This window comes from Herpailurus yagouaroundi, unplaced genomic scaffold (genome assembly GCF_014898765.1).
Source record: "Herpailurus yagouaroundi ecotype Mexico unplaced genomic scaffold, PumYag 142, whole genome shotgun sequence".
NCBI classification, from domain to species: Eukaryota; Metazoa; Chordata; class Mammalia; order Carnivora; family Felidae; genus Herpailurus; species Herpailurus yagouaroundi.
Genome location: NW_024412397.1, coordinates 28,305,934 through 28,321,930, shown reverse-complemented (window position 1 = coordinate 28,321,930; position 15,997 = coordinate 28,305,934). Strand labels below are relative to the sequence as shown.

Below are 15,997 nucleotides of genomic sequence, written 5' to 3'. Positions count from 1 at the left end.
GTGAGGATGTACAGTTGGCCAAATAACCACATGAAAAGATGTTTGACATCATTAGTTATCAGGGAAATAAAAATCAAAACCAGAGTGAGATATACTACCCCCTGCTCACAAGCTGGCTAGGACAAAAAATTACAAGTGTTGGTGAAGATGTGGACAAATTAGAACCCTCCTACACTAATGATAGGAAGAAAATGCTAGAGTCATTTCAGAAAATGGTTTGGCAGGGTCTCAAATGATTAAATATAAGGTTACTGTATGACCCAGCAATTGAACTCCTAAGTATATACCCGAAAGAAATGAAAACATATGTCCACACAAAAACTTATACGTGAATGTTTGTATTAGCATTATTCATAACAACCCAAATGCCCCCCAGCTGATGAGTGGACAAACAAAATACGTTCTGTCCTCACAATGGAACATTATTCGGCCATGAAATAAAAAGGACTGAAATAACAGTACATGCTACACCTTGGATGACCCTTGAAAGCATTATGGGAAGTGAAAGAAGACAGTCACAAAAGACCACATGTAATAGGATTCTATTCATATGAAATGTCCAGAGATAGAAAGTCAATTGATGGTGCTTAGGGCTGGGAGGAAGAGAGGTACGGGCTGAGAGCTAAGGGTACAGTGTTCCTTTTGAGGTAATGGTTGCACATGTCTGTGAATATATTGCAAACCATTGAATCGTATACTTTATTTTTTTAATGTTTATTTTTGAGAGGGAGGGGAGGGACAGAGGAAGAAGGGGACAGAGGATCTGATGAAGGCATGGCACTGACAGCAGTGAGCCTGATGTGGGGCTCGAACTCATGAACCGTGAGATGGTGACCTGAGCCGAAGTCAGACACTCAACCAACTGAGCCAACCAGGTGCCCTGAATTATATACTTTATTATTTTTTTAATGTTTATTTTTGAAAGAGAGAGATAGAGACAGAGCATGAGCAGAGGAGGGGCAGAGAGAGAGGGAGATGAAGTCTGAAGCAGGCTCCAGGCCCTGAGCTGTCAGCACAGAGCTTGACATGGGGCCTGAACTCACAAACCATGAGATCATGACCTGAGCTGAAGTCGGATGCTTACCCAACTGAGCCACCCAGGTGCCCCATGAATTATATACTTTAAATGGGCGAATTGTACAGTATGTGAAGTATATTTCAATAAAGGTGTTGAAGAAAAGGTATGCAGATTAACAAGGAAGAAGTGGAGCTGTTTCTATCACAGATGACGTAGCAAAGTGAGTGTCCATCCCTGCACATAGATGCATGGTGTGGGCAAGCAGATAGCCAGAGCAGCCCAGAATTCAGCCTTTTGTTCTAATTCCATTTCCAGGTCTCTAGCATGCATATTTTCTGGAAACATCAAATGCACCCATATGGATGTGGGTTGGGGGGCAGTGTGTGAGAGGGAGCTTCTGGTTTTTGTCTCTAATTCTGACCCCTGGACTTCATGTCTATCTATAGAGAACCACTGCTATATCCCTAAATACCCCCCTAAATCAATCTCTTAAGTACAGAGACATGCTTAGATAATCACAGTAAAATGAACAAATTCGGAAAATTTAACTGATGTAGTATTGCTATCTAATATATAGTCCAGACTCAAATTTCTCCGGTTGTCTGAATAATGTGCCTCACAGGTGGGGGGATGGGTGAAATAGATAAAGGGGATTAAGACATACAAACTTCCGGTTACAAAATAAATAAGTCACAGAGGTAAAAAGTGCAGCATAAGGAATATAGCCAGTAAGATTGTAAAAATGTTTGGTGACAATGACTGATTGTACTTACCTGTGAGCACTGTGTAATGTATAGAATTGTTGAATCATGTTTTACACCTGAAATTAATGTAACACTGTTAATTATACTTCAGTTTTTATTTCTCTTTTGTTTGAGAGAGAGAGTGAGTGATAGTGGAGGAGGTGCAGAGAGAGAAGGAGAGAGAAAATCTTAAGCAGACTCTTTGCTATCAGCATGGAGCCCAATGCAGGGCTCAAACTCATGAACCATGAGATCATGACCTGAGCCAAAATCAAGAGTCGGACACTTAACTCATTGAGCCACCCAGGTGCCCCTACCCTTCAGCTTTTTAAATGCAGGATGCTGGGGCACCTGGGTGGCTCAGTCAGTTGGGCATCCGACTTTGGCTCAGGTCACGATCTCACCGTTTGTGGGTTCGAGCCCCGCTTCAGGCTCTGTGCTGACAGCTCGGAGCCTGGAGCCTGCTTCAGATTCTGTGTCTCCTTCTCTCTCTGCCCATGCCCCGCTTGTGCTCTGTCTCTCTCTGTCTCTCAAAAATAAATAAATAAATGTGAAAAAAAATTTTAAATGCAGGATGCTCAGTGGCACCTGGCTGGCTCAGTCAGTGGAAACTGCGACTCTTGATCTTGGGGTTCTAAGTTCGAGTCTCACGGTGGGTATAGAGATTACTCAAAAATAAAATCTTTTAAAAAAACCCATGGGATGCTCAGGCGGATAAAATGTTTATGAAAAAAATAATGTACTTCATAACAATTGTTTTTCCAATCTAGGAGCATACATTGTGTGCCGTTGTCTCTGCCTGAAGCCAGCTTTTGATACCTGATTTTGACCATTTTGCTTGTGCTGCTTCATTACACCCCCATTTCTAGGTCTGTGAAACTTTCTCCCCCCAGTTTCAGCTGTCTGTGCGAGTCCAGCCAGGGTGGCACAAATCGAGGGACCATTGCATTATTGAGGGCCATGCCGTGAAGAGGCCCTGTGCTTTGCCTCATATTCCGCCTTGTGGGAAGGGCAGTACTGGCGGTAGATTTGCCTTTGCTTATACTAAATTAAGAAGTCCTGGGGCACGCAGCTGGCTCAGTCAGCGGAGCATACGACTCTTGATCTCCGGGTTGTAAGTTCGAAGCCCATGTTGGGTGTGGAGATTATTTAAAGATAAAATCTTTCCAAAAAAAAAAAGAGAGAGAGAGAGAGAGAGAGAGAGAAGTCATGGCCTAGGCAGGGGCTTGAGTTGCCAGCAGAATAGGATTCGCTGGGGTGCCTGGGTGGCGCAGTCGGTTGAGCGTCCGACTTCAGCCAGGTCACGATCTCGCGGTCCGTGAGTTCGAGCCCTGCATCGGGCTCTGGGCTGATGGCTCGGAGCCTGGAGCCTGTTTCCGATTCTGTGTCTCCCTCTCTCTCTGCCCCTCCCCCGTTCATGCTCTGTCTCTCTCTGTCCCAAAAATAAATAAACGTTGAAAAAAAAAATTTTTTTAAAGAATAGGATTCGCTGTTACAGCTTCTGCTGCATGGGAGGCCTGTGGAGCCGCACGTTGGGTAAGAAGTGCAGCATGAATGAAAAGCCGTTCCTCATCAAGATGCTTCCGAAGCTATTTTAAGAGTAGACTGAGGATTGTGTGTGGATGTCCTTGGAGCCTGTTTGGTTGCCAGGGGATCTTCTTCTTGTGATTTATCATGGGAGCACGTGACCAATGGCACACCACAGTGTGGCCAGGACCCTGTACCTGTGTGTCCTGTCTTTGACAAGAGACAACCTGAAGAGGCCACTCTGCCAGCTGTGTTTGGTACCACGCTGCACACGTGTCCTTCTGACCTTGGCTTCTTCTCACGTTGTACAGGTATATATTTTTAGGTTGATCCTACCAAGCCCAGCTCGCACAATGACAATTTTCTTTAAATTCTGCAGCGGCGGTCGTGGTCTGACAGCCTGCCTCCACTGCGTTGTGAAAGAGAATTGCTCTCTCTGACCTCTTCAGGATCCAGATTTTCTACGGCGTGTTCAGACACTGATCCTGCTTCCTGGCAATGTAACCATGAAGGCATCACGTAAACTCCCAGGTGTCCAAAGGATATAATAGTTGCCCTCCCTCCCTCATCACCCATTCATTCATTCACTTATTTGTTAACAAGCTTTTTTAAATACTATGTGTTAGGTTGTGGGGCCTCAAAGATAAATAAGAATTTCCCCCTCAGTCTCCGGCGGTTTATAAATTCACAGAATATCAGACTGGAAGGGACTGTCCCGTCCAAATTTTGGTCTTATAGGCAAGGAAACTACAATGTTAATGCAAGGCCACATAAGGGAGATTGAGACTTACTACAGTTTAGCCAAAAGTAGGTGATACAGAGGAAAGATCCTTGGGGTGGGAAATAAGCCTGGGTTCTAATCCCAACTCAGTCAGTGACTGGGTGTGACACCTGGTCAGTCATTTTACTTCTTTGGGTCTCAGTTTCCGGCTCAGTCGACTGAGTGTCCAACTTCAGTTCAGTCATGATCTCGCAGTTCATGAGTTCAAGCCCCGCGTTGGGTTCTGTGTCGACAGCTCAGAGCCTGAATGAAGCCTGCTTCAAATTCTGTGTCTCCCTCTCTCTCTGCCCCTCCCCACTCACACTCTGCCTCCCTCTCTCTCTCAAAAAGAATAAGTAAAACATATTTTAAAAAATTGTAAAATTAGTAAATAGACAGTAAAAAGCTAATAGGTCAGAAATTAACATCATTTTATATTAATTGGAACTTATTCATCAAAACAGTATCTACATGGGGCGCCTGGGTGGCGCAGTCGGTTAAGCGTCCGACTTCAGCCAGGTCACGATCTCGCGGTCCGGGAGTTCGAGCCCCACGTCGGGCTCTGGGCTGATGGCTCAGAGCCTGGAGTCTGTTTCCGATTCTGTGTCTCCCTCTCTCTCTGCCCCTCGCCCGTTCATGCTCTGTCTCTCTCTGTCCCAAAAATAAATAAACGTTGAAAAAAAAAATTAAAAAAAAAACAAAACAGTATCTACAGATATTTGAAAAATATTTTTAACATTTTTTTAATTTTTATTTTTTTATTTTAGAGAGAGAGCACGTAAGGTGGGGGAAAGGAGCAGAGGGAGAGAGAGATTGAGAATCTCAAGTAGGCTTCATACTCAGCGCAGAGCCCGATGCAGGTCTCTATCCCATGACCCTGGGACCATGAGTTGAGCCAAATTCAAGAGTCGGATGCTCAGTTGACTGAGCCACCCTAGCGACCCTCAATTTTTTCGGTGTTTTTCTCTCCTCAAGTCTGGATATTTTTACCAACCTATCTTCCAGATCACCGATCTTGTTCTCATTAATCTGCTGCTGTTAGACATTTCTCTCTCCCCCCCGCCAATCAATACGCAGCTTTTATTGTATCTTTAAAATACCACAAATAAGTCTGAGGAATCATCTGGCATCTTGCTGTTTCTGTAGCTGGGCAACTTAGCTTTCATTCATCAGCCTGCTGAACTGTTCCCTTTTCAGAAACAGATACCATCCAGGGGCACCTGGGTGGCTCAGTCGGTTGAGCGTCCGACTTCGCTCAGGTCACGATCTCACGGTCCGTGAGTTCGAGCCCCGCATCAGGCTCTGTGCTGACAGCTCAGAGCCTGGAGCCTGCTTCAGATTCTGTGTCTCCCTCTCTCTCTGGCCCTCCCCCCGTTCATGCTCTGTCTCTCTGTCTCAAAAATAAATAAATGTTAAAAAAAAAAAAAAAACAGATACCATCCAAAAACCTCCTGATATCCTTGTTTTTAACTCTTGTGGCCTGCAGAATCAAAGCAGCTGAATTTGATACAAGTTCAAAGTCATTTCCTTCAAGAATTAACTCACCTTTCTGGGATTGAGATACTAAAAAAGTAATGCCAGGCCTCATCCGAACCCCATGGGTGTATTTTTTGCCCAAGAAATTTTGGATTTCAATAAGAGAACCATTCTCTTGAATAACAACATTGATGGAGAAATGAGTGTATACAGACCTCATCTTGTAACAGAAGCCCGGTGTAACGCCCCCAAGCATGTTCTGTATATGACTGCAGATAACGTGGGCGGTAGCCAGTTCCTTTCCATTTCTCTGCCATTTATCAGTTCAGAAACTCTCCCTTTATCTTTTCAAGGACTACGAGTTCTACATTGATGTGACTGAAAGTCCTCCACAGTGTTCCTCTGGGGTCCTTCACGGTAACAGTGCACCCCTTCAGAGTGATGTCAACACTTTCTGGAATGCTGACAGTCTCATTGCTGAGAACAGTCTTCATTCTCCCAGCAGATGCGGCAAAAAGAGAACCTTGGCAGACACTTCTGTTGTATTATTGCCTGGCTTTCAGCTTTCCTCTCCCACGCCATTTATGATTCAGCACATTTCCCAAAGGTAGAAAGAATTATACTTTTTTTAAAAGTTTATTTATTTATTTTGAAAGAGAGAGAGAGAGAGAGAGAGCGAGCATGAGTGGGGGAAGGACAGAGAGAGAGAATCCCAAGCAGGCTCTCCGCTGTCAGCACAGACCCTGACATAGGGCTCAAACCCATGAACCGTGAGATCATGACCTGAACTGAAACCAACAGTCGGATGCTCAACTGACTGAGCCACCCAGGTGCCCCGTTTATGCTTTAATGTAGATTTCTCCATATCACCCCACTTGGTCTGAAATTTATACTTCAGTTCATATCCTTTTTTTTTTTTTTTTAATGTTTATTTATTTTTGAGACAGAGACAGAATGCGAGCGGGTTAGGGGCAGAGAGAGAGGGAAACACAGAATCAGAAGCAGGCTCCAGGCTCTGAGCTGTCAGCACAGAGCCCAACATGGGGCTCAAACTCACCAACTGTGAGATCATGACCCAAGCCGAAGTCGGACACTCAACTGAGCCACCCAGTCACCCCAGTTCACATCCTTTTGTAGGAAGCAAGTATCATCTCAAAACCCTGATATCAATCAGACGTGTTTATAACTGACTTACAGACCACTGAAACACTGTGGACATATAAAGTGCAAACATTATAGGGGCGCCTGGCTGGCTCAGTCAGTAGAGCATGTGACTCTTGATCTTGGGGTTGTGAGTTCAAGCCCCACCTTGGGTGTAGAGCTTACTTAAAAAAATAAAAAATAGGGTGCCTGGGTGGCTCAGTCAGTTAAGCATCTGACTTTAACTCAGGGCATGATTTAGCAGTTTGTGGGTTCAAACCCCACGTCAGACTCTGTGCTGACAGCTCAGAGCCTGCAGGCCTGCTTCGGATTCTATCTCTCTCTCTCTCTCTCTCTCTCTCTCTGTCTCTGTCTCTCTCTGCCCCTCTCCTGCTCATGCTCTGTCTCTCTCTCTCAAAAATAAATGGTAATAAATAAATAAATAAATAAATAAATAAATAGTAAATGTTAAGGGGCACCTGGATGGGTCAGTCGGTTAAGCATCCGACTTTGGCTCAGGTCCTGATCTCATGGTTCAAGAGTTTGAGCCCCGCGTCAGGTTCTGTGCTGACAGCTCACAGCTCAGTCTGGAGCCTGCTTCAGATTCTGTGTCTCCCTCCCCTACTTGCGCTCTGTCTCTTTCTCTCTGAAATAAACATTTAAAAAATGTGTAAAAATATTTTTTAAAAGTGCAAACATTGTAATTCATCTTTCTTCTCTCCTTTTATTATTCACATGGGCCATAAGTACCACTATACCCATTCAGTTCAACACTGGGTAGATGCAAACGTGGGAAAAGCTTTAAGCACCTTGGTACATCTAATAAAACTATCGCCCAAGGGAGAAATTCCAGAGGGAGGGTGTCCAGGCTTGCTCTCTGAGCAACAATATCTGTTTGGAATAAAATTAATTTCTTAGGAAAATGTATAAAGCGGGGTACAGTAAGGGGCTTTTTTTGTTTATCTGAAATTCAAATTTAACTGGGCATCTTGTATTTTTATTTGCTAAACTGGCCACTGGTGTGTATCCTCTGTGGATGGTGTCTCTAAATGAGAATTGATTCCAATGTTATGGAAATCTTGATAATGGGAGTCACAACGTTGACTGGTCATTAATGCAAGTAAAAAATGGAAATAAATTGGGTTTTGAACCCAGCCCCTTATTGAATTGTCTTATTGTTCTAACTCTTTTTCAGCTGGTTTTGTTGGCTTTTCCAGATATGTAATTATTTCACTGCAAAAAATGACGAATTTACTTCCCCCTTATCAATTTTGATTCCTCTCATTTTTTTCTTAGGAGGTACTCTCGTGGCAATACCAAGGTGGTGATAGTGGTAACAGTAAATGTTTTAGTCATCATTGCTGTGTAACAAACTACCCCCAAACTGGCATGAAATAATCACAGATTCTGTAGATGGGGAATCTGGACAGGGCACAGTGGACATGACTTATCCTTTCTCCTTACTATCTATCCGCTGCCTCAAATTTAAAGATTTAAAGGCTGGGAATGATTCAGTAGCTGAGGGGTGGAATCATTGATGTCTTCACTCAACATTTCTGGTGGTTCTTGCTGGCTGTTGGCTGGGGTCCCAGGCTGCCAGCCTCTGGCTGACACACTTACACATAACCTCTCTGAGTGATCTCTCCCAATATGGTAGCTGGCATGACAGAAGTAGAAAGACAGAGGTGTATTGCATTGTTATGATCTAACCTTAAAAGTCACAAAGCATCAGAGCTCTTGGGTGGCTCAGTCAATTAAGCATCTGGCTCTTGGTTTCAGCCTGGGTCATGATCTCACAGTGTGAGTTCAAGCCCTGAGTCAGGCCCTGGGCTGACAGTGTGGAGCCTGCTTGGAATTTTCTCTCTCTCTCTCTCTCTCTGCCCTTCCCCCGCTTGTGCACACACACACTCTCTCTCAAAATAAATACACTTTAAAAGTTTTTTTTTAACTTTATTTATTTTGAGAGAGACAGTGCATTCATGGGGGAGGCACAGAGAGAGAGGAAGAGAGAATTCCAAGCTAGATTTGCCACTGTCAGCACAGAGCCCAATGCAGGGCTTAAACTCACAAAACCAAGAGATCATGATCTGAGCCGAAATCAAGAGTCAGTTGCTTAACCAACTGAGCCACCCAGGTGCCCCTAAATAAATAAACTTTCTTTTTTTTTTTTTTTTTTTTTAAGTCACAAAGCATCACTTACACCGTACTATATCTTCCCAGACAGATTTGCGAAGACCACCCACAGAGTCAAGGGCAAGGGAGGAACATAGACTCTTCACCCAGTAGTTGGATTGTCAGTATTACATTCTAAGAAAAGCATGTGGGATAAAAGATTTCCTTGTGGTCACCTTTGGAACATACAATCTGCCAAAAGGAACAGCCTTGTGTTCCTGAGTTGAGTAAAAATCCTTTCAGTAAAGGAATTTCACCTTTAAGCCTCAGTTCAGATTTGTTTATTTATCATGTCAAAGAAGTTCCCCTATTCTGATTTTTTTAAGTTTTTAAAAAAATAAATAATAGATGGTGAATTTTTTCAAATGCCTTTTCAGCATCTATGAATCATCTATTGAAGAAGCAACAAAATAAGGTAAAAATGAATGAGGTTGCATTTTCTTCCTTCAAGCCACGCCTGCAAGTTTATCCCTTCATTCAGTGGGTATTTCTGAGCACTTATTGTGTGCCAGACCCTGTGCTAGGCACTCAGAAACAGAAGTGGTTCCAGCCCTCAGGAAGCTTATAGCCAAAATGATCCAGGTCCAATTAAGTACCTGAAATCCGACCTTTGTGCCAACAGATGCAGAAAGGGGTGTTACTTCCGATCCTCTCACCCATATCCCAAACAAACTCGGTAACCTGCTCAGTTAGGCAAACTCTCATTCCCCATGGGGTATTTACATATATAATTTTAGCCACCAGAGGGCAGTCACACTTAAAAAACACTTCCAAAGGGGAAGAAAAAAGACCCACCCATTCCTTGAAAGGCCATGGAGAGGGGTGGGGGGTTCCTGGACTAGAGTCAATCGACATGGTGGGACTCACTCCAATGGGGACATAGCCCAGCACCCAAACCACTCTCCCACTTCAGGCCTCAGGGTCACACCAATTTAGCACGAGGCTCTGGTCCCTTGAGTGGAGGATGATGTAATGGAAACTGACATGGACAGTAATGAAGTAGCTCAGAGGGTCTGCCACATCAAACACTTCAGAAGTTAACTGCATAGGAACCCCTATGGGGAGGGGCCTAGGGCACCCACACACCCACCACCCTTCAAGTCCTCACTAAAGAGAGTCATTCAGTGAGTATTTATTGAGCAGTATATATTCAACAACCAGCCCTGTATGGGCAGGGGAAAAATAGACTTGTTCTGGCTCCAAAGAGGGGTCTCACTTGCACAATACTATGAGAAGGCAGGAAGGACAGCCCCACGGCCAAGAGCGTCCAGTTAGGATGCCCCTCCTCTCTGTTCCAGGAGAAACACACAGGAGGCCACCCAAGACAGTAGCCTCTCCAGATGCAGCATGCAGCCCTTATCCTCGGGGTCCTGCCAGTGAAGGTTGTGCTTCCAGAAAACCCAGGCCTTCTCTTTCCTAGCCTAGGGTGAGGGATCTATGTCCAGTTTTTTGTTTTGGTTTGGTTTTTGCTTGTACCACGTGTTTTATCAGAGCTGCACATCCCCTTCTCAATCTCAATGAGAAGAGGGAAAGGGAGGGAAATGGTTAATATCTCGAAAATACTCTCCTTCCACAGGGCTGTGAGACTGCACAGGACTTAGCCTGAGTCTGGCATAGGGCAAGAACCTGATGAGTGTTAGTTATTATAGGTCCACAATCCCTTGCTAGAATTTCCAAAGCTTTAGAAACCCAAAGGTCTTTCATAATTCGTTTGGCAAAACTTATCTGCCGTGAATTCATTTGGCAACAAAACCTCACCCGAACACAACACCACTGATTTTGGTGTATGTGGACCACTTGGTGGGAGTACTCATGTATTCCTACAGTATTTGATCACAGGGTGTTGTCCCAGACTCCACTGTGTGTGTTGTGAGCCTATGGTGTAAGCACTTGATTGTCTTTCCAAAATCGAACATTCTCAGTTCTAAAACATAACTGGTCCCCAGGACCTCTTTCTATGTGAAATCTAGGTTCTATATCATATCGCTTCTATTATCTAGCTATATGACATTAAATGTGGTAGACAGACCCTAGGATGGCCCAAAGATTCATGTCTCCTGCATCATGCATGCCCTGTATAAGCCCCTCCCTTTGAGAGTGGGCAGGACCTGTGACTTGCTTCTAAGTAACTAGAATCTGGCAAAGGTGAAGAGATTTTGAAGATGTAATTAAAATCTCAAATCAATTGATTTTTATTTAATCAAAGGGCAGATTATACTGAGTGAACCTGACTTAATCAGGCAAAAGCCTTTAAAAGAGAGACTAGGCCCTCCCTGAGATCAGAGACTCTGTCAGTTGTTGGCTTTGGAGGAGCTGAGGTGCTGTTAGAGGGCCTCAGGAGAGGCCCATTTGGCAGGGAACTATGGGCAGGCATTAGTCACAGAAAACATCCACCTGACCACCAGCAAGAAATCGAGATCTCAGTCCTGCAGCCATAAGATGAATTCACGAAGGAGGAAATGCTGCCAGCAACTCGAAGGGGCCTGGAAACAGATCTTTCCCCACTTGAGACTCTGATGAGACAGCAGCTCCAACTGCTACCTGGATTCCAACATAGCAAAACTCAGAAGCAGTGGACCCAGCTAAGCCAAACCCAGGATTCTGATCCGTGGAAACCGACCTAATAAGTGTGTGTTGTTTTAATCCACTAGATTGTGGTCATTGGTTATGCAACATAGAGAACCAGCATGTCAGAGACATCCCTTAACCTCCCTGGGCTCCAGTTGTTCATCTGCAAACTGGGGAAGTGGGCACACATAGGAGTCTTTCCAGCTCCAGCTTTTGGAGTCTCTATGTACGGGGCATTTGCCGGGTGCTTTGGAGTTAGGAGCTGGGGGGAGACTAGTTCTCTCAGTGGGTAAGCAGATGCAGGAAGGGTGTCATTGAGGCAGCTGGTGCACAGGCAGAGAAAAATGCAGGCAGCTGAAGACTCACCCTGACTCCCCAGTGACTCGGCTGCCAGGCTGGACACTGACCACAGCTGGCATTGCTCCTGGCTGCAGGAGCGATCATCTTTCAGAAGCAGGAAAAACAAGCATCCTCTTTTCCCTGCTCTGGAAGGGACGCTTTACCACGCTGGGCACCTGCCCCCATCTCTGTAGCTTAGGAAGGGGCAGAAGATTCCCCTCTCACAATCTTCATCTCCAGACACCTAAAGCTCTTGGGCTGGTGACCTCGGGAACCGACCTGGGGAACTCAGGGGGAGCTGAGTCAGGGAGGGCATCAGGTTTCCTGTGAGCTCTTGGCAACTCTCTGAAGTGGGTGAGGGTGTGCTTCCGTGTTCTCCCACCAGGCCAATCCATCACGTCCCCTTGCTTTCCTCACTCGTACCACCTGTCACAGGGAACCCAGACCACCGACAAGCCCCAGAGGTGACACATCAACTCTCTGCCTTCCCTCCCCCAAATACTCCCTCAGACACAGCTCACATGCTCATTTGACTGGCTGAAGTGATTGTCCCTTATTAAATTCCTTGGAGGATGACCTCATTAAGCCTTGTTATGGGTCACTTCTATTTCAGGGAGAATAAATTTGCTGGAATCTTTCTATGGTCGGCTAGTTAATTGAAACCTGAAGTAGGGGATGGGGGAGGGGTAGGCATGGGTGAGGTGGTGAGCGGGTGGCCAGTGTAGACTGGCAGAGTGAGGAGCTGGGAGCTGGTGCAAGGAGGAGGCAGGGGGTCCATACGAAGGGGACCGATAAGAAGGAAGACGCAGGCCGTGGAGGGGGAGGGGAGACAGAACAAATGCACACTGCAGCCTGATCTGCCAAGATAGCCTCCTAGCTCCCTCCCAGGCCTCTGTGCTCAACCCTGCTCGACACATGAGTCCAGACCAGCACGAAGTGATAAGGGCCCAGGCCAGGATGTGGCAACAGAGATGGAAAAGAAGGAGATGTGAGAGGACTTGGAGACCAATTTGATATGAGGACAAAGGAGAGGAAAGTGCTCAAGATGACCTTGAAAGATCTCTGGAGAACTGGGGAGATGTGCCAGCAAACAAACCCAGCAGAGGCCTCAGATCGATGCCGAGCTCACAGCTCTATTGTTTAAGGAACCCTTCCTTCTTCACCCACTTCTGAAAAAAATGTTTCCCATGTCCAGTTTTCTAGCTCTTCAGTCATCATGGGCTAACGTGAACTGGGTGCCCACTGTGGATCGGCCCCCGTGCTGGACACAGGGGACGTGAATGTAAATAAGCACACCGCGTGGCCCAGGGTGCTCCAGACCTTCCTAAGCAGTTAACGGCTCTCAGAATGTTTTACTTCAATTCCCTGTTCAAACAGTTTTGCTGATCTTCAGGATGGGCACTTCACAGAAAGAGGGCATAAAGATGGAAGAAGGTTTTGTGGAGGGGACCTTAACATCAAGTGAACGTGTGACATTTGGTACAGCTGGAAGACAGGTGGCCGCTAATTAGTCGAGTGGCCCCTGGCTGGACTCTTGAACTTCTGGGCCTGGCTTCCTTCACCTGCAAAGGAACAAGGAGGATTAGGTGATTCTTGATTCCTGGAAACTCTCCTACCTTACTTTCTATGCTTTGTTTCATGAATGTGCAGTGCTGAGACAAGTTTGATTTCTATAGAAATGTAGGGTACTCCTTTATTTCAGAAGACAGTAGTAACGTGAGCACCCACGGAGTGGGTATGGGGCGTGACATGGAACCTTTATTCCCTGCTTCTTGTGTTCCAATCTGGAGGTGGCTCCACTGAGCCACATTTCTGAAGTCTCCCTGGTTTCTGTCTCTGTCTCTTGCCCTCTCTGCGGGAAAGACATCTGACTGGGAAGTTTGAAGGAAGGAACTGAGATCATGCTTCACTAAGACCAGCTTCCTGAATCCACATGCCCAGCCACCTCAGAATGTGGCTGTATTTGGAGACAGGGCCTTTCAAGAGGTAATTAAGTTAAAATGGAGTTGTTTGGGGCGCCTGGGTGGTTCAGTTGGTTAGGCGGCTGACTTGGGCTCCGGGCATGAACTCGCGGTTCGTGGGTTCAAGCCCCACATCAGGCTCTGGGCTGACAGCTGGAGCCTGGAGCCTGCTTTGCATTCTGTGTCTCCTTTTCTCTCTGCCCCTCCCCTGCTCATGCTCTGTCTCTCGTTCTCTCAAAAATAAATACAAATTAAGAATAAATAAATAAACAAACAAACAAACAAACAAACAAAATGGAGTTGTTAGGGTGCGCCCGGATCCACTACAGCTCACATCCTTGGGAGATTAGGACACAGTCCATACAGACTGAAGAGAGGCCCTGTGAGGACGTTGTAGGAAGGAGGCCATCTGCAAGCAAAGGAGACCTTAGAAGAAACTAACCCTCTGCCACCTTGATCTTGGACTTCCAGCCTCCAAAACAGTGAAGAAATAACTTTCTGTTGTTTAAGTCCCCTGTCTGTGATACTTCACTATGGCAGCCCTGGCCGACGAATACACGATTTTCTTTGGGACTTGCCTGCCTACAGAGGGTGTATATTCAGGACTGCTCATCGTACAGAAAACCTACTTTCTGGGGGAGGACTGAGTCTGTCAGATCCGTCTGCTGCTAGGTGAAATGTCTGTCTGCAGTGGCTGGGACATATTAGGAAGTCCCTGGGGGCGGCACATGTGCCCCATGTCCTCCAATCTGGCTTTCATCTACTGTAAAGTTGACATATAAATGTTCATCTATTTCCCGTGTCTGTCTTCTCAATCGGTTCCAAACTAGAGGAGGAGCTGGGACAGGGTTGTTTATTGCACATCCCCTCCCACCTCCTCCAGGAAAGGAAAAAAGGAAAAAGTACTGTAGCCCATGTTACATATTAGTTTTCCCCAGGGATTTTTTTTTTTTTAAGTTTATTTTATTTTTGAGAGAGAGAGTGCAGTGCATGCACATGGGTGTGCAGGGGAGCGGCAGAGAGAGAGAGAGAGGGAGACAGAGGATCTGAAGCAGGCTCTACACACTGACAGCAGCGAGCCTGACTCAGAGTTCAAACTCACTCGGGGCTTGAAGTCATGAACTGTGAGATCATGACCTGAGCCAAAGTCGGACGCTTAACCAACTGAGTCATCCAGGCGCCCTTTCCAGGGGACTTTGTTCTTTTTCCCAAACCCGTCTCTTAACTGATGCCCTTACCACGCCCAAATGGGTGCTTTCCGTCCAGGACCACTCATTCCCAGAATGGCCTGGCTCTTAGATTCCACTGGGATGCCCACCTAGAACATCTTTCCTCTTCTGTGTGCTGCAAGATTCTCTTCATTCTCTGAGTCTTGGCTCAGAGGCCTCCTCCTAGCTGAGTCCTCCTCGGGGCCCAGGTCACACTTGGAGCTTCTCATGTCAGCTCTTATGACTCTGGGTGCATATTTCTATTATTTTGTCACACAGTCCTAATGTTAGGTGACTTCATGTCCGTGTTCTCTACTAGGACAGACTAGGCTGAGTGCTGTACCTGGAAGGACTTCCTCTGGTCACATCTGTGTCCCCAGGGCTCACATGGTGCTTGGCTCCAAAGCAGGTGTCCATGAAGGGCTGGAGTATGAATGAGTGGCAGGATGACATTTTGACATATTAATCTGTGTGTTTCTCATAGTTTTCCACCCCACCCCTTCCATTTTAAGTATACTGGCCAGTTGGTAATTCCTTAATTTGGACTTGGTGCAAAGCAGACGAGCCTGAGTTCAATGACTTCCTGTCCTTTGAACGAATCTAAACTCAGCGGGTTTTCTGTACATTGTGGGGGAAGGGTAGGGGTAAAGAGGGAGATGACCTTTGAGAAAGAAGAAATGAAGGTCTAGAAAGGGGGAGAGAGTTGTGGGTGCCCTTACCCTTGATGGAGGTGGCCAGCAAAGATTTTTGCTCCCCAAAATGACATGAAAACAGAGTCAGCTACTGCCCATCACTGGGGTTTGGCAAATGATGTATCTACATTGGATGAAAGACAAGACCCCACCCTACCTTTCTGGGCACTTGAGATCTGAGGGTCCTAAGTGGGGAAGGGAAATGAAGCTTCAGGAATGACCGACATGGACTTTCTTGCCAACTGGGGCCTTGGAGTAGAAATTAAATTGATGTAGGGGTGCCTGGGTGGCTCAGTTGGTTGTGTCTGACTCTTGATTTCAGCTCAGCTCATGATCCCAGGATCATGGGATTGAGCCCCATGTCAGGCTCCAGGCTGAGTGTGGAGCCTGCTT

The 15,997-nt window shown here is 46.0% G+C and overlaps 1 pseudogene; it reads right to left on the bottom strand.

Annotated features, from left to right (window-relative positions):
* Positions 1-3,253: 3,253 nt before the first annotated feature.
* On the bottom strand, positions 3,254-6,214 carry LOC121032706 (60S ribosomal protein L9-like; annotated as a pseudogene).
* Positions 6,215-15,997: the final 9,783 nt, after the last annotated feature.